Genomic DNA, 18,273 nt, shown 5'->3' with positions numbered 1-18,273 from the left:
GCCTGGTCTCAACACCGGAGGCTAGCCTGTGGTTATCCGCTAGTGCTCGGAGGCCAGGGGGCTGCCCAGCAAGGCTTGCTTTGTTTGGTTGCAGGCGAGACGTGGGAATGAATCGTTAATGGCGCACTGCAGTCCTTCTGATTCTGATGGAGGCCGATGTGCCAGACCACACCTGTTGGGGAGTGTGTTCGTTCGAGCCGAAAGGATCCCGAGGCTCTGGCGGATCCCAAGAGGGGTTTTAACCTCCTGCAGGAAGCAAGGTTCCTATTTGGAGCCGCTTGAGTTAGTCTTGGTGGCAACGAGTCAGAACTTAGCTTGGACCCAGTCCTGTGCCAGTCACTCCAGTGGTGGGGCTGGCGTGGTCTAAAGCCCGGCTCTGGCTCTACAGAGATTCCTTTAGCTTCAGATGCTTGCGATAGACCCAGGAGGGCAGGGGTCTGGCTTCTGCACTCATACCACAGAACGCGCGCCTCCTGTCCGGGCAGACATCACTAATCGACCGCAGCTCTTCAGCACTCCCTCTGCCGTGGCAGACAGTGTTAATGGACTGCAGCGTTGAGCCCAGGAGTCCCTGCAGCCCCTACCAGTCCCTGCGAAGGTGGAGTGGTTGACATTTAACTTATTTGCCCTCCTTGGTGTAGAGAGAACATTGTTGGGTGGGGAGTTTGAGGAAAGGGAGAGCTGATGGTCTGGTGGCCAGGGGAGCCTGGTTGGGAAGGCATTTCAGGCCAGGGAAATGACATAAATGATGGGGGACGGAGAACGGTCTGGGCCACATTCGAAGTTGTTGACACGCACGGACTCACGGAATTCTGCCAACAAACGACTCAAGGAGACGAGTACTACCATTATCGCTATTTTTCCTGAGGCACAGAGAGGTTAAGGAGCTTGCCCGAGGTCGCACAGCCAGAGAGTGTTGGGTGTGCAGTGGTCGGCTCTGGAAGGCCCTGGGGGCCCTTCATTCCCTCACAGCACCCCCTTCCCGCCTGGCAGACAGGACGGGCAGCGGGCGCACCCGGGCTATGCAGCCCACCAGCCATCCCAGAGCTGAGGGTTAACTTAGGGAGGCGGAGGCCGATGCGGCTGGAAGAGGACCCCACGTGGAGAGTGCAGGGGGCCCCGAAGCGTCATCGTGGCGGTGAGCAGAAAGCCTTGAGTCTGCTTCCCTCCCGCCGAAGTCGATTGGAGCGCTGAAGTGGGTTCTCACAGGGACTTTGCCTTGGGAGGTGGAGCGCGAACTGTGGGTGTGGAAAGAGACTTGGAGAGTTTCGGGGTTACCTGCTGAAGTCATGAGTTGGGCGAGCACTGGGTTTCAGGCACGGGTCTGCATTTGTGAGCCAGGAACCCCCGTCTGAAACACTCTTCTGGGCCGTCCTCCATGTCCCGATGGGGACCAATCTCCATCCGTTGAACCGTTCTGGGTCAGCATCGAGTCTCTTGTCATCCTCTGTCCCTACAGAGGACTGTTCTTTTTTAAAACAAAATGTTTAAAAATGTTTATTTATTTCTGAGACAGAGAGAGACAGAGTGTGAGCAGGGGAGGGTCAGAGAGAGAGGGAGACACGGAATCCGAAGCGGGCTCCAGGCTCCGAGCTTTCGGCACAGAGCCCGACGCGGGGCTCGAACTCACAGACCGTGAGATCACGACCTGACCCAAAGTCGGTCGCTCGACCGACTGAGTCCCCCAGGTGCCCCAGGACTGTTCTTTATTATGCTCTGTTTCGTGGCCGGAGACACAAGGCGCTGAAATTGTGCCTCATCCAACTGAGAACAAACGAGTCAGAGCTTCCTATGCCAAGGGAGCCAGTCACCATCACCTGTGTCTGGAGGAGACTCCGGGGTGGGCGGGAGTCGGGGGGCTCCTGGTGGAAGCCAGGCAAGGCTTGGGTCTGCTCGGGTGGGAGGCTGCCGGTGTGGGGAGGCTGGAGGTTGGTTCACGAGAAGTGAGGATCCTCTATGGTGGCTTTTTCTGCTCGGCCCAGAGCTAGAAGCAGAGGCAATAACAAGGGAAGCCAGCAGCCACACCCCGAGTTCAGACCTTTCTGGGCTGGCGACTGACCGCAGAGGCTGTGTGGTCCGGCCTTTGGTCCTGGTCGCTGCAGGGTGGCGGGTCGGAGTTTTGTTACTGTACTCGGCCCATTCGTATATTCTATCTCTCAGAATAAAACACTGTTTTTAGGCCTGGGGAAACGTGTTATTTCCCACCATAACCGATTGTCTGTTCTAATCGTGTCTTTTATGAATGAAATGTGACATATTTCACCCTGGCTCGGATGAGGCCTTGGATCAGAGCAGGAACGTGCGAAAGATTTGCCGAGATCTAAGTGCGGAGCCGGAGACGCATGGAAGGGGGCGGGGCAGATGTGCGCGTCTTCACTCGTCACGTTGCTGTGCTTCCGACGGCACGTTGTGTCGGGGCCAGTTTGAACAACGCTCGAGTCGATTAATCTCTAATACCGAAATAGCTTCTGTTAAACATTAGTATCTGAATCTGGCCATGCCTTGCAAAGCCTTTCAGCAAAGGGGTAGTAAAGTGGTTGGGAGGGGCCGGGGGCTGCCGGGGAGGCAGTGCTAGGCTGGGCTCAGGTAGGTCTTTGTTACACTTCCAAGAAAGGTTGAGATGCCCCGAAATCTTCCCCGCTCCAAATATAATGTCCCCGAGAGACCCCGGAGAATTTATGCCTGATTTATTAAAACAGCCCTTTCTCAGCTCCCACAGAGAGCCCCTTGGGCTGACCTCCCGTCCCATTAAGCAGTGGTTAAGATCACGGGCTCTGGAGCCAGGCTGCCCGTGTTTGAATCCTGCCTCTGCCACGTTCCAGCTGTGTGACCTTGGGCAGGTTGCTTAATCTCTCTGTGCCATAGTTTTCCCTTCTACACATGGGGACAGCATATGCCTTGAGTGACTATGAAGTGTCATCTTTGTGCTCAGACAGGTTCTTCCATCATCGTCTGGTTGCTGAGGCCAAACCCCTCAATACTGTGATTGGCTTTTCTCATTCTCTGACACTCTACGTATGAGTGACAGCAGACCGTGGGGTGCTTCCTTGCACATATCCGGGATCAAACTTCCTCCATCGCTGTGACCCAGGTGCTAGCCAGGGTCCTCTCTTGGCTGGACCCCTACAATAGCCTGCCTGCCTCCTCCCTTGTCCCCTCAACTCTCTTCTTGTGCAAAAGCCAGAGTCCTTCCACCGGCCTACAGGCCCTGTATGATCTGGCCTCATCATCTTCTTGAGCTCATCTGCTATGACTCTCGCCCTCACTCTGTCAGCAACAGCCACCAGTGTTCTCAAGGACCCAGCCCCCTCCCAATTTAACACTCGACCCCTGTCCCACTACCCCCTGCCCTGCTCTGATTTCTGACATATCACTTGACGTGTCGGTGACCTAACATATCATTATTAATGGTTCACCTCTTCTGGCTAGAATGTGAGGTCTATGAGGCAGGGACTTTGATCTCCTTTGATGTGTCCTAAGGATCTAGAACAGTGTCTGGTACATACTAAGTGCTCAGCAAACATTTGTTGGATGAATAAATGAATTTGGAGGTATTGCAAAGCACTGTTCTTGGACATAGGGTGTGAATTGTCAGGACTGTATGAATTCATGATGTAAATAAATAACAGCTTCCTAGCTATTGAAGGCTTCCGCTTTGAGGCTCCAAGTCTGGCAAGAGAGTCCTCTTGGCTATAACGTGAGAAACGATTCACCATTTCTAATCAGACATGGTCTGTCAGTAATCACTGATGGTAATCACTGAACTTCCGTAATTCACACATCACGTTTGGCATCTTTTTGTCACGTTACGTGCCACCGTGTTCCTCCTTCGTAAGTCAGGTCATATCCATGTGCCTTCTTGTACTTTTTATTTATTTTTTTCTTTGAATTAAAAATACTTAAAAAACATACATATATTTAAAAAGGAAAGCTAACATTTGGCACCGTAAATAGAACCCAATATAACTTGTTCCTGTGAAAGGGTGTTATAAAAATAAATTTCAGGAACAACAACAAAACACTACTAAGTTCTCAGTACGTATCCTCAACCCGCAGAAAACTGTGAACTTGCAGCCTGGCCTCTATTTGAATATATATTTTTTTAACATTTATTTTTGAGAGAGAGAGTGCGAGCAGGGGAGGAACAGACAGAGAGGGAAACACAGAATCGGAAGCAGGCTCCGGGCTCCGAGCTGTCAGCACAGAGCCCGACGTGGGGCTTGAACTCACAGACTGTGAGATCATGAGCTGAGCCGAAGTCGGACGCTCAACCGACTGAGCCACCCAGGAGCCCCCAACCTGGTCTCTATTTACAAGGGGGTTGAGCATGTGCTGTAGGGAATTGAGTTCACACTCCCAAGTTCAAGTTCACATTCTCAATGGAGGAGGACAGTAAAGAAGCAAGTGAGCAAAATTATACATGACTGGAACCCATGCTAAGTGCCGTGATGGAAACAAGCAGAACACAGCATATTCACATTTTATTTCATTTATTTTTAAAACATTTTGTTTTGGAAGAACTTTAGACTTAGGGAAAAGTTTCAAAAGCTCCAGTGTCTCCTAAGGCTGACATTGCACATAAACACAGTGTATCAAAGCTATAGGAGATGAAATCTTGGAAGAAACAAACAAACAAAAAGTGGGAAATTAACGTGGGTGTAAATTATTAACCAACCTACAGGCATTATTAAAAACTTCCAGGGCGCCTGGGTGGCTCAGTCGGTTAAGCGTTGGACTCTTGGTTTCAGCTCAGGTCCTGATCTCCCAGTTTTATGAGTTTGAGCCCTGTGTCAGGATGTGTGCAGAGCTTGCTTGAGATTCTCTCTCCTTCTTCTCTGCTGCTCCCCCACTCATGCTTTCCTCTCTCAAAAAAACAAAAGTAAATAGGGGCGCCTGGGTGGCTCAGTCGGTTGAGCCTCTGACTTCGGCTCAGGTCATGAACTCACAGTTCGTGGGTTCGAGCCCCACGTCAGGCTCTGTGCTGACGGCTCGGAGCCTGGAGCTGCTTTGGATTCTGTGTCTCCCTCTCTCTCTGTTCCTCCCCTACTTGTGCTCTGTGTCTCTCTCTCTCAAAAATAAATAGATTAAAAAAAATAAGCTTAAAAAATCGTAAAAAAAAAAAAAAACCAAACAACTTTCAGTTGTTCCCATAATGCCCTTTTTCTGCCCCAGGGTCTAGTTCAGGGTCCCACAGTGCATCAAGATGTCCTGTCACCTTAGTCTGCCGAATTCTGTTCCCTAGTCTTTTTTTTCTCTTTCATGACCTTCACAGTTTTGAGGCATGCCGGCCAGTTATTTTTGAGAATATTTCTCAGCTTGAGTTTATCTGAGACTTTCTCCTGATTAGGTCAAGGATGTGCATATTGGGCGGAAAGCCAACGAGGGGCTGTGTCCTCAGTGCGTCATACAAGAGGTAGGTGATGTTGTCTGTGTCTTATCACCGGTGATGTTGACCTTGGTTACTTAGCTCTCCACAGCAAATTTGTTTTCCCACTCTTTGTAATTAGGAATAAAAACATCTGGGAAGATACTTGGAGACTATGCAAATATCCTTCTTCACATTATACTTTGGCTCATGAATTTCGGCATCTATCAGTGATTCTTGCCTAGAATGTGGCAATTTTGGTAAAAATTTATTTACTTATTCATCTGTTTTATCAGTAAGCTCTACACCCAACGTGGGGCTTGAACTCATAGAGTCACATGTTCTACTGACTGAGCCAGCCAGGAGCCCCTAATGTGGTAATTTTTAAAGAAATCAATTCGAAATGAATATTATAGAACAGTCTTGGTTCTTCCTGATCATGTCTTATTTGAATGTACATAAAGAAGTGAGCCGATATGCAACTCGTTAAGACTTTGTCTGCTGGGTTCTGGAACTAAGAAAGAAGATTGTCTGTGCCCTCAGGGGCTCTAGAAGGCTTTGAGGGGACTGAACGTTCTTGACTCGAAGCATCACCTAGAAATGCAATAAGCCCCTGAGGAAGCTGTGCGGACAGGGAGTGAAGCCAGAGAAGGGAGATCAGTGCAGTCCGCAGGAGTTAACCAAGGCAGGCTTCCCAGAGGAGGAGCCTACGGAGGATGGGTAGCTTTTGACTAATGAAAGGAAAACAGGAGGATGTACATGGATGGGGCAATGTGACCAAAGAGTGTGGTGTTCCCAGGACACTCTTGGGAGGCACGTTTTCCGAGTGGTTAGAGTTAGTGAGGCTTGTGGTCAGACCTGAGCTCCTCCTTACTGACTCTGCGACCTTGTGCAAGTTACTGCACGTCTCTGAGCCTTCCCTTCCTGTCTTGCGTAATAAGACTAGTCATAGCACCTGTCTTTCAGGAAGGCTGCGAAGAGGAAACAAGATCCCGCAGGAAGGCACTTGGCCGTGATTTTGCCGTGATGTTTGGTGCCACTGTCGGCAGCATCTGAGTGGATTCTGGATGCTTCCTCCAGTACCCGCTGTGGGGGACCCGATACTCACCACAGCTACCGAATGAGCGCCTGTCACGTTCCAGGCTCCCCATTAGACTCTATGAGTACTATCTCCTATCATCCTCAGGACAGCTCTGGAACTTACCTGTGTCCACTACTTGGAGATAAGGAACGGGCTCCGAAGCACTTGGTCACTTGCCCGAGGGTCGCAGGGCCAGAAGGGGACAGAGCCAGGACTCCAGCCAGGTCTGCCCGCTTCAGAGCCCATACCTGTCTCATGGTCCCCCGTTTCGGATGTTAATAATCTCAGCGCTTACTTTCACGCTTAAAAAAAACCCAGCAACCTGTTTGGTGAACGTGACTCAGGTGCGCCACAAATCCGGGCTTTATTAATTTCCCCCCCAAGGAAAACTCCGAGGTCCCAGGCACAGGAGCTCTGACACCTGCGGTCTTGAAGCCCAGATCAAGTCTAGAGCTTAGGGCTGAGATTTCGGCAGAGCTTAGGAAGGAGGCAGGTGATCATTTCCCAAACAAACCGTGACTTGCTCAGCATGTTTGACTAGCCCCGCTGAGTTTAGTCAGCCTGTTTCCATTACTTAGTACACGGCTCGTGGCCCCACCTCTGCCTTGTTTTCCCTCCCAAGTGCGCTGGAGTCTGGGAGTTCTGACAGAGGCTGGCAGGAACGAGTGTCAACGTCAGAGGCTTGAGGATTCTAACTACAAAAGGGGATTTCGATTTGCGCAGAGAGCTTTAGACCAGGTCGCAATTTTGGAAAATTGGAGTATACCCAGATCATAGTGGTGCCTGAAAATGTAGTGAATGATGAGCCGGGCCAAGCCACGCTTTGATGTTTTGGGTTTTTTTAAATGTTTATTTTTATTTTTGAGAGAGAGTGAGGTGAGGGGTGGGGGCAGAGAGAGGGAGGGAGAAAGACACAGAACTTGAAACAGGCTCCAGGCTCTGAGCCGTCAGCACAGAGCCCGATGTGGGGCTCGAACCCACGAACCACGAGATCATGACCTGAGCTGAAATCAGATGCTGAACCGACTGAGCCACCCAGGCGCCCCTTGAACTTTTTTAATGTTTATTTTGTTTTTGAGAGAGAGAGAGAGAGAGCAGAGAAGGGGACAGTGAGGGAGAGGGAGACAGAATTGAAGCAGGCTCCAGACTCTGAGCTGTCAGCACAGAGCTCGACGCGGGCTCCAAACCCATGAACCAGCAGATAATGACCTGAGCTGAAGTCTGACACTCAACTGACTGAGCCACCCAGGCGCTCCCGATAGTTATCACTGATCCTGGAAGTTGTGCTGGGAGGTTGACATGATTATCTTCAGGATATTCTCTTGGCCCGTGGGCATAGTGGGGCAGCAACAGTTGCCATGTGGGCATAGTGGGGCAGCAGCAGTTGCCATGGGTGTTCCTTGTGCCAGGTTTTTGTCTACAAGTGGCTGGGATGTGACTGTGCCTGACCTTGTCACTCAGACTCATGACCCTCTTTCCTCTCCCTCCTTAGGGTTGCCTTGTCCCGGGCACCAGCTCCCTGATCGTAATGTTTGCAAGGCATTACATCCCCCCACTACATCCCCCCATTACATCCAGTATATCGCTGGATGATTGTTTCTGCATGTGTGTGTGCACATGCACGTAGGTGCGTGTGTGTGTGAAGGTGCATGTGTCTCTCCTCTGGTTTGGTTTGACCAGTGGTGGGCCTTGGCCAGAGACTGGGCAGTGCAAAGAGAGAAGGGGCAGGACAGCTGGTCTCCCTCATCCCGTCTGCGGAGCCTCGGAAAGATATGTGACGTCCTCAAGGCCCTGAAGCCACGAAGTCAGGATCTGAACCCAGGCCTTTCCATTCCCAGAATCTGAGTGCTTTGCTACCATTCTCTGCTCAGAGAGGCCACATCTTGATACGGTTTTGCTGAAGCATCCATCAGACAGAATGGATAAATAACTAAGCTAAATATATATACAATGACTTCTTGTCCCAGTTGTTGGATAAGTCTCTAAATTCTAAGTTGAAGGGGAAGAGGAGAGCAAATTATCAACTCATACCTACAGCAGGATGCAGTTCGGAACATGCAGTACAGTTCTATTTGCTGTGTGTAAATGTGTTCGTATGTAGTCAGCGGCACAAAACACGCGTGGGCGTCGTGAACACCAGCAGCAAGGGAGCTGGTGTGAACGTACCCAGGGAACTTCAGCTGTGTCTGTGTGTCGTAATTTGTCAAGCATGTTGGTCGGAGTTCTGAGTGTTCATTTGTTCATTTTACCATTCCCCGTGCTCTTTTAGATGTGGGAAATATTTCGTGATTGTAGTTTCCCCAGCATTTTATTGTCAAAAATCTCAGACGTAGGGCAAAGTTGAAAGAAATTGATGGGGAGAATCCTGACGCCCACCACGTAGACGCTGCCATGACTATTTTACCACACTTGCCTCATCACTTACATCTCCATCCATCAATCCATCTTATTTTTGGATGCATTTGGAAGTAAACTGCACATATCCATTCCCTTTCTTCTACGTAGTTCAGCATGCACACCATTAGCTGGGATTCAACATTCACGTGATTCACGTATAGACCAACGTATGGAAAATTGCCATCTTAACAACATGGAATCTTTCAGTCCACGAACATGGCGTATTTCTCCATTTTATTTACGTCTTTAATCGTCTTCAGAAGTACTTTGTAGTTTTTAGGGTATAGGCCTTGCATGTTTTTTATTAACTGTATTCTTTAGTATTTTAGTTTTAAATAATATTGTAAATGGGGTTGTTGATCTTTTTTTTTAATTTTTCTAATTTTTCATTGCTGTGTGTACAAATACAGTTGGCTTAAAATTTTTTTTAAACTTTTACTTATTCTTGAGAGACAGAGACAGAACATGAATGAGGGAGGAGCAGAGAGAGGGGGAGACACAGAAACCAAAGCAGGCTCCAGCTCTGAGCTGCAGGCACAGAGCCTGACGTGGGGTTCGAACCCACAAACTGTGAGATCATGACCTGAGCTGAAGTCGGATGCTTAACTGACTGAGCCCTCCATGTACCCCAAATACAATTGGCTTTTATGTTGTGTCCTGCAGCCCTACCAAATTCACTTATCTTTGTCTTTGTCCTTAAAGTGTGTCTCTTGTAGACAGTATATAGTTGTGTCTTGTATTTTTATCTACTTTGGCCGTGTCTCTTTTGGTTAGAGAGATTATTCCATTGATATTTAGTGTAATTACTGATGTGGTTAGACTTAGAGACACCATTTTATTATTTGTTTTCTATTTGCTTTGTCTGTTTGTTATTTCTCTGTTCTTTCCTTCCTGCCTTTTTTGGGGATGATTTGAATATTGTAAAGAATACAAGTTTAAAATTTCTATAGGCTTTTTAGCTGCACTTTCTGGAATTATAGTCCTAGTGGTTGCTGCAGGGATTGCATTGCATACACTTTTCACATTCTACTTTGAGTCACCACTTCTTGTAAAATGTAGATAGTGGGTCCATTTAACCACCTCTTATGCTAACGTTATTTTATGTAGTTACATTTTAAATGCCCTAGAAGACAATATCATAATTTTTGCTTTAAATAGTTTTATGTATTAAAAGGAAATTAAGAGGAAAAAGCAAAAAACAAAAAACAACAACCCCCCCCCCCAAAAAAAAAATAGCTTTTTGTATTCATCTAGACTTTTGCCATTTCCGATGCTTTCTTTCCATTCCTTTCTGGGGGTCTATTTTTTCATCTGGTGCCATTTTTTCGCAGCATGAAGGGGTTCTCTTGGCTGTATTTGTGGAGTACATATTTGCTGGCAATTAATTCCCTTTGTTTTCTTTTATCTGAAAATGTTTCTTCTGTCCTCATTCTGGAAGAGTATCTTTGCTATTTATGGAATTCTAGATTGGAAAGGTTTTTTCCCCACTTTTAAAGATGTTTAGCACTTTATTTTTTTAAGTTTATTTATCTATTTTGAGACAGATAGAGAGCATGAGAATAGGGGAGGGGCAGAGAGAGAGGGAGAGAGACAGAATCCCAAGCAGGCTCTGCATTGTGAGTGCAGAGCCCAATGTGGGGCTTGAACCCACGAACCATGAAATCACGACCTGAGCCGAAACCAAGAGTCGGACGCTTAACCGACTGAGCCACCCAGGTGCCCCAATGTGTTGTTTTTCTTTTTGTTGCTTTGTTTGTTGTCTCTGCCTTTCAACAGTGTGACTATGATGTGCAGAAGCATGGCGTTTTCAAGTTTATCTTGCCTTGGGTTTGTTGTGTCCTTGAATTTGTACATTTATGTCTATCTCCCACTTTTGGGAACTTTTCAACCATTTCACATTAAAAAGTTTTTTTCTGTCTCTTTTCCTCACTCCTTTGCATGTCAATTATAGGATATTATTTAGATCATTTGCTATTAGATAACAGTTCTCTGTGGCTCCCTTCATTTTATCCCCATTTTTATACTTGCTCTTTTCACACTTGGATATCTTCTACTGACTTATCTTCAAGTTCACCGCATCTTTCTTTTTCGTCTCTCTTTGGCTATTAAGTTTACCCAGTGAAATTTCACTTACAGATATTGTAGTCTTTAGTTCTAGATGTTCAATTTTGTTCTTTTATTATAATTTTTATTTATCTGCTGAGATATCTTGGCTGTTCATTCACTGAGAGCATGTTTTCTTTTCCATCACCGAGGCCAGTTATAAATTAGTTTTAAAATCCTTTTCCTGTCATTCCAACGTCTAGTGATCCCAGAGTTGGTCTCTGTTGATTGTCTTTTCACTCTTGAATGAGACTTCTTTTTTCAAATCTTCAAATTTTGAGCAATTTTGGATATTAATCTTGGATATTAAGAACGTCATGTCGTCATGACTCTGGGTTTTGTTGTTCTCCACTGAGTGCTGTCTCCTTTGTCTCAGCAGACAGTTAATTTGGATGGACTGGACGCGAAAATCTTTTGGGTCACAACTCCAGTCTCGGCATCAACCTTTTGTCTTGAGCTGAGATGTTCTGAGGCTGGTCTGCATGTACATTGTTCGGGGTTCAGCCACAGATATTGGCAGGTGTAATTTGGGCGTGCCCTCTCCTGCTCTTACCCTTCCGTGATTCCCTTATCTCTCTTTAGCTGCCTCAGAGACTATAGACTCAGTCCTCTGCTTCCCCCTGCTGCCCCAGCCACCTCCTCCACCCCCATGCAACAAAACAAAACAAAACTCCTGCATCCCTCCCATGGGTGGTGCTTCCTCGGCCTCCCACAAGGATGATTGCACTATCTTTCAGGCTAAATGCAGCAAAAATGGGAGAGTCCTTTCTTAGAGCTGTCCTTCTCTGAGTGTGTGCTCCCCACCGTGATCGGCCAGTTTCTGTTCTCTCTCCAGTGTCTTCAGGTAGCTGCTGTTTCCCTTATGCCTCACTTGCTGTCCGCAGGTGAGTGGGGTTTCCTCCGTCCTTCCCAGGAGTACGTGTAGCCTGTTTATATTTCTTGTAATTACTGATAGGACTGGATTTATGTCTGTTCTTCTGCTATTTGCTGTTCATTTGCCTCATCTTTTTTTTTTGTTTTTTTTTTTTTGCCCTTCTATATTCCTTCTTTCTTGATTTCCCTTGAATTAATCAAATATATTTTGTGATTCCGTTTTAATTAATCTGTTGTGTTTTCTAAAGCTGTATCTCTGAATTTTAAGTGGTTGTTATAGTGATTTAATATGCATCTTTAACCTTATCACGATGTGATTGGAGTTGACATTTTGCTACTCTGGGTACAATGTATTTACTTCGGAGCAGTGTGGTGTCACCACCCCCCCACCATCCTTTTGTGCTTTTGTCCTACATATTCTATCAATACAGGTTGCATTTGGATACTTTGAAGATTCCCGTTATTTTGTAGACGCTCGCTTGGATTTGTCTGCTGCTTCCTCGTAATTAGATTAAGGTTCTGTGTCTTTTGCACGAAGGCCACGGAAACGGTGCTGTGTTCTCACTGCGTCCTGTTATGTGGTGCATGGTTTTAATTCGCCCTGTTGCCAGTGAGCTTACTTTGTTCACCCAATTAAAGTGGTATCTGCCAGTGTTTCCTGCTGTGAATATACTGTTTTGCTCTTTGTAATTAATAAGGATTTTGCGGGGACTTACCGTGACTTTCTAAACATCTCCTTCCTCACCAAGCTTCCAATGTATCACTTGTGAATCTACATTCACACCGGATTATGATTTCCTTTTGTTGAATGGCTTTGCCCCGTGGAGGCAGCAGGGAAAGAGTGCAGGGTGGGCAGGAGTAGACAAACCAGGGTAATTATTTTCCTCTGTGGCTGCACCTTCTGTAGGACACATGCTCTCCTCCCGTTGACCCTGCCAGGATTTTAGCCCCCAGTGATGGCCACGGTCCTGGGATTTTGGGTCACACCGCCCACTGCCTGTATCTCTGTAGCATAGGGGTGGGATTACTTCCTGCTGTTGCTAAAGCATGGGCTGCTTGGCCATTCACTGGTAGGTTTTTACTTTTCTGTCCTGCATAAGCAGTTCTCTGTATTAAACCCTCTCTGTTGAGGTACAAAGAGTTGCTTCTGTTTCCCTAGCTGACCCCTCTTGGTATAGAGCAGGGCCGTCGTTTCAGTTTGGGGCACTGACTTTGAGGTTGCCTGTGGGACATTTAGATGGAGAGGTGGAAAGGCCAGGTCCAAATGTGGGTCTGAGGCTTAGAATTGAGGTCTTTCCCGGAGACACAAATTTAGGTGTCTCTGGCAGTTTGATCATAACAATGGAAGCCTTGGGAAGGATGAGATTTTCTGAGTGAAAATCATGAGAAGAAGTGACAAGGTGAGCCTTCAGAAGAGCAGCCAGAGAAGGAGCAGGAAAATAGGGGACTGTGATGTCACATAAGCCAAGAGAAGTGACAGAAAACAAAGGGGTGTCAACAGACTTGAATGCTACCTGGAGGTCAGGCAGGAAGGGAAAACGATCCTTTGCATTTTACACTCAGAGGCCACTGGTGATGGATTCGTGTGGATTAAAGCCAGACTGAAGGGATTTGGGGGTACAGTTCTGACTCCAGTTACAATGTGTGGGGTTTTCCCCACACCGAGCAGTTCCGCTTGGCTCATGAGGGTCCCACACTCTGTTGTTTATCACAGTCCTCTTTGCTCCCCACTGCTGCCCCAAAACTGGGTAAAAATTCCGAACCTAATTTCAGTGTGTGTGTGTGTGTGTGTGTGTGTGTGTGGCAGGGGGTGTTCCCACCACCGAAAAACAACCCTCTGACACCAGCTGGTATCCTACAATTCAACTCAGTTCTCACGCTTTCCACCCAGAGAGCATCAGTCAGATCCTACAGGCTAAGGGTTCGTTCCCACAAGACTGCCCCTCCCCACTCCAGACGTCACCCAAGTGCAGGTGGTCACCTGTGCTCCTCACCGCTTGGATCTAAGCCACAGGTTCCCACAACCCTCTGCATGGATTTGACACATTTGCTAGAGTGGCTCACAGAATTCAGGAAACCAGTTTACTCACTAGATAGCTGGTTGGTTTCAAAAGATATTAAAGGGTACAAATCAACAGCCAGATGAAGAGACACATGGGGCAAGGTCTTGAACAAAGGAGCTTCTGTCCTCATTGAATTTGGGGCCCAGTATGGTGGCCAATACATGTGTTTTGTTCAGCATTCTGGAAGCTCTCCAAACCTTGTACTTTTCGGGTTTTGTGGAGGCCTCATTACACAGGCACGGTTGATTGAATCATTGGCTGTTGATGATTGAACTCAGTCTCCGGATTCTCTTCCCCCCCCGGAGGTTGGGGGTAAGACTGAAAGTTACAACCTTCTAGTCACATGGTTGTTTCCCCTGGTAACCAGCCGCCATCGTTAGATGCTTTTCCAAAGTCATCTTATTAACATGAGCTCAGGTATGTTTGAAAGGAGCTTGTTATGAATTATCAAGATACCTTTATCACTCTCCCCACTTACGAAATTCCAAGTGTTTTAGGAGCTCTGTGCCAGAAATGGGGACAAAGACCAAAGATGTATTTCTTTAAATTTTTTTTTAATGTTTATTTATTTTTGAGAGAGAGAGAGAGACAGAGAGAGAGCACGAGCAGGGGAGGGGCAGAGAGAAAGAGGGAGACACAGACTCCAAAGCAGGCTCCAGGCTCCAAGCTGTCAGCACAGAGCCTGACATGGGGCTCGAACCCATGAGCCGTGAGATCATGACCTGAGCTGAAGTCAGACCCTTCACCAACTGAGCCACCCAGGACCCCCATATGTTTCTTAGTATAAGTCACAATATCACAGACGGTGAGTGATCTGTAAGGTATATTATTTAGGGATTCAGGTCAGCTCCATGTAGAAACCCCAAAGAACAATGACCTTACCCTCCAGACAGGGATAGATTTGGAGAAAGGCAGGAATGTTTACAAGTAGGTATCAGTGGATGTCAGGGCATCAAAGATTGTGTGATTCTCTTGAGCTTTACCTCATTGTCACAATATGGCTGCCACGGTTGTGGTCATCCTGTCTACATTTCATGGAGAAGGAAGGAAGAAGAGAAGGGGGTGGCAGTCACGTGGTCCTGAGTCTGCCTTTCTTTAAGGAGCCTTCCCAGAAGCATCAACCAACATCTTTTGACTAATACTCAGTGGTCAGAAGCATTCTCATGCTCAAGCCGGTCCAGCATGAGTAGGGAACTGCAGGTGTTTAACTGGGTATGTTGCCAGTTCCCTCGCCCCAAATCAGGGGTTTCTTGACAAGGAAGAAATGGAGGAAGGGTGGGGTCTACCACACATGATGTGATGGATACAGGGAGGGCGGGATCTTCTAGCATCATTCCTAGTGTTTCATTGGGAAGAGGAGGGGAGCGTGGAGAGTAAACTGGGGACCCCCTGGTATCAGGGGGCATTCTTCCCCCTAAAGCTGAAGGAAGCCTGTATGGGTTCTAATGCTGGAGTAACGCCCCAAGTCCTGGTGGTAACGTGGGACCGATTTCCAGGGGCCTGAAGGGACTCTTCAGGGTACCTTGTCAGTTTCCAAGACATAATTGGGCAGCTGTCTTATAGAGTGGTAGAGAATTTTACTTAAAAGGAAACAACAAATAATTACGTGCACAGTAGGTCTGCTCCACGTAATTAACGTAGAGCTGGTTTAACGTGCTCTTTCCGCATTTTGTCGTTGCCTGCCGATGACTTGGGCAGTAAATCGTTTTAGAGAGATTCCAAAGAGCGGTACCGATCAGAGACGCGAGCTGTGCTTTCTGATCTTTTCATTCTGACGGGTGGGGTATTGTTTGGTGCCAATTTGACCAGATCTCCAATGAAAGTGCCGCGTCGTGGTCATCTCTCTGTTGGTTCCTTTAAAAGGAAAAATGCACCTCTGCCTCCATCGTGTTAAGGTTGACTACCACTCACTGTCATTTAGATAGATTTCATAAAACCAGGAGGAAGGTAGGGAGTTATGTAATGGTGTAACCTCTAATCTATAATGTTAAGGTTAGATATAATTTTTAATTGCATTTCTTTCTCTCTGGTTGGTCTAAATCTACAGAACTTTCTGTAAGAAATTCAGTACTCATGCCTCTTTGTGCTTGGGGTATTGTATTCAAACTTCTGGTCCAGCGTTTAACCCAGCACATTACAATTAACTGAATTTGTGTCAGTCTCTTTGATTGTGAGCTGCTTAACACAGGGACTGCTGACGTGGCAGTCTGTGTCCCCAGCTAGGACTGTCAGCCTGTTCGAGCTCATGAAGCCTCCCTTGAGTCGAATTAAATTTGAAATCCAGAATAAGAAAACTTGCCAGTTACCTCCAGGGTCCCAAGTAATGATTTTTCCTCACTTACGGCAACATAGTTGCACTTGCTAGTTAATAAATTCCCTCTAAACGGGAAAACCAAGATCTTTCCCAGTACCCGTGCCCTGTTGGGTTTAGCGGAAGGAGCTTTCTGCCTGCCCTTGGAGTTGGGAGGTCAGGATCAGTGTTTGGCGGTGTTTTCCCCCCCGGAGGGAAGGAGTAGAAATGAAGACGTCCATTTTGCATTGGTCGGGATCGCAGTTGGGGATGCTTGACGCACAGTATTTGAAATTCTGGTTGGGTTCAAAGTGGAAAGACAGATGGAGGTTAAAGGCGCCTCTGTCGTTGCAAATGTGCGGCAACTGACTGTGACCTAAGGGGGCAGGAGAACACCCGGCCAGAGGTTCGTAAGGTGCTAGTCTGCCTGTCCTGACCCATCTCCCACCACACGCCTCTTTGCTCATCTTGGTTGGTTTCTAGAAACCACCAAGTTCACTCCCATCTCGGGCATTTTCTTTGTCCTTTCTGCTCCCCCATGGTGAGCAGGGCTGGCCCCTCCTCACCATTTCACTTCATCCCTGGAATACCCCGCTTCGCAGAGAGGCCTTCCCGACCACCCCCGAGGGGTCCCCTATGCCAGCCAGCTTCTGTTATCCTCCCGTGTCCTTCATGGCACTCATCAGTCACCACCTGCGATGAACTGAGGTATGGATTCGTTCACTTTATTGTCCGGTTCCCCCACACTCGAATGTCGGCTCAGTGCAGACAGGGACCCGTGTCCCCTGTGCTAAGAATTGTGCCCGTTTTGTTGTTGGAACTCAGTAAATGGGGAACACATACACCTTCACATCTTGGATATGGCAGTTAACTCATGTGGGTCAATGCCTGTTACAGGCTGAACTGTGTTTCTCTGCTAAATCCATATGTTGAATTCTTAACTGCCCCCTCCCGCTCCAAACAGGGTCTTTATTTATTTGTTTGAAAGTTTATTTACTTACAGAGAGAGAGAGAGAGAGACAGAGACAGAGAGAATCCCAAGCAGGCTCCGAGCTGTCGGCACAGAGCCTAACGTGGGGCTCAAACTCACGAACCGTGAGATCAAGACCTGAGCTGAAACCAAGAGTCAGACACCGACACCCAGGGGCCCCCAGACAGGGTCTTAATTTAAAGGGATAAAACGAGGTCATTGCGTGGGCCCTAATCCAGTATGACTGGTGTCTCTCTAAGAAGAGGAGCGGGGGACACAGGCACACGTGGAGGGAAAGAAAACCATGTTAGGACACAGACAGAAGGTGGCAGTTGACAAGCCAAGAGAAGAAGAAACCAACCCTGCGGTCACCTTGATCTCGGACTTCTAGCCTCCGGGGCTGTGAGAAAAGAAATTTCTGCTGTTCAAGCCTCCCAGCCCGTGGCGCTTTATTCTGATAGCTCTAGAACCCGAATGCAGCACTCTGCGATGGAAAGAGTGGAAAAGCCGTGGAAAGGCCTCTGCTACAATCGGCTCATGATTCTCAAGTTTCTCACCTTCCCGAATCCGTGTCCTCTCCTCCCTGAGTCCTTTGTTTTCCATTCTGTTGCAGTTTCAGTGTGAGACTTCCAGGAGCACAGATTTTTTTATCTTTGGAGTGGATTTATTGGGGCCACTGCTTGGCCAGATGTATGATCCCCAAGGATCTTGCTCTGGACGTTGGGTTTGGGGAACACTGTCAGGGAGTGGTTGGCCCAACATCTTACTGAAGTCCTCTCCCTGGAGCTATTTCCTGCATCTGAGATGACTTTTCCACTGAAACTCTCCCGGGGCGTGGGAACTTCTCCGGCATTCTTCAGATTCTCTTGAGGTTTTGCAGAGATGCGCAGACCTTGCTCAGCTCACCCACAGACACGTTGCTTTCCTTGTTCAGATGTATAAGGTGGCCGTTTTAACTAGTGATTAGTCAGTCCCTTGAGTCCTAGATGTTTCCTGCCAGGGTTCGACTTGAAACAGGCAGACGTGTGGAAGGAGACCTCCTTTGGGGCTTCTGTGGCATTTCAGCCAAGCCCTCCTGATGCCCCTTCCTTTGCAGAACCCACCCCCTCCCCCGACCGACCCCCGCCGTGC

General features: G+C 47.6%; 1 protein-coding gene across 1 annotated transcript in view; it reads left to right on the top strand.

Annotated features, from left to right (window-relative positions):
• LOC132665160 (transmembrane protein 132B) overlaps positions 1–18,273 on the top strand; it is a 366,585-nt gene that overhangs the window by 150,137 nt on the left and 198,175 nt on the right. The window lies entirely within an intron of this gene.

This window comes from Panthera onca, chromosome D3, assembly GCF_046562875.1.
Source record: "Panthera onca isolate mPanOnc1 chromosome D3, mPanOnc1 haplotype 2, whole genome shotgun sequence".
Taxonomy (NCBI): domain Eukaryota; kingdom Metazoa; phylum Chordata; class Mammalia; order Carnivora; family Felidae; genus Panthera; species Panthera onca.
Note: the sequence above shows the minus strand (reverse complement) of the source record. Positions and strands in the feature narration are given on the sequence as shown.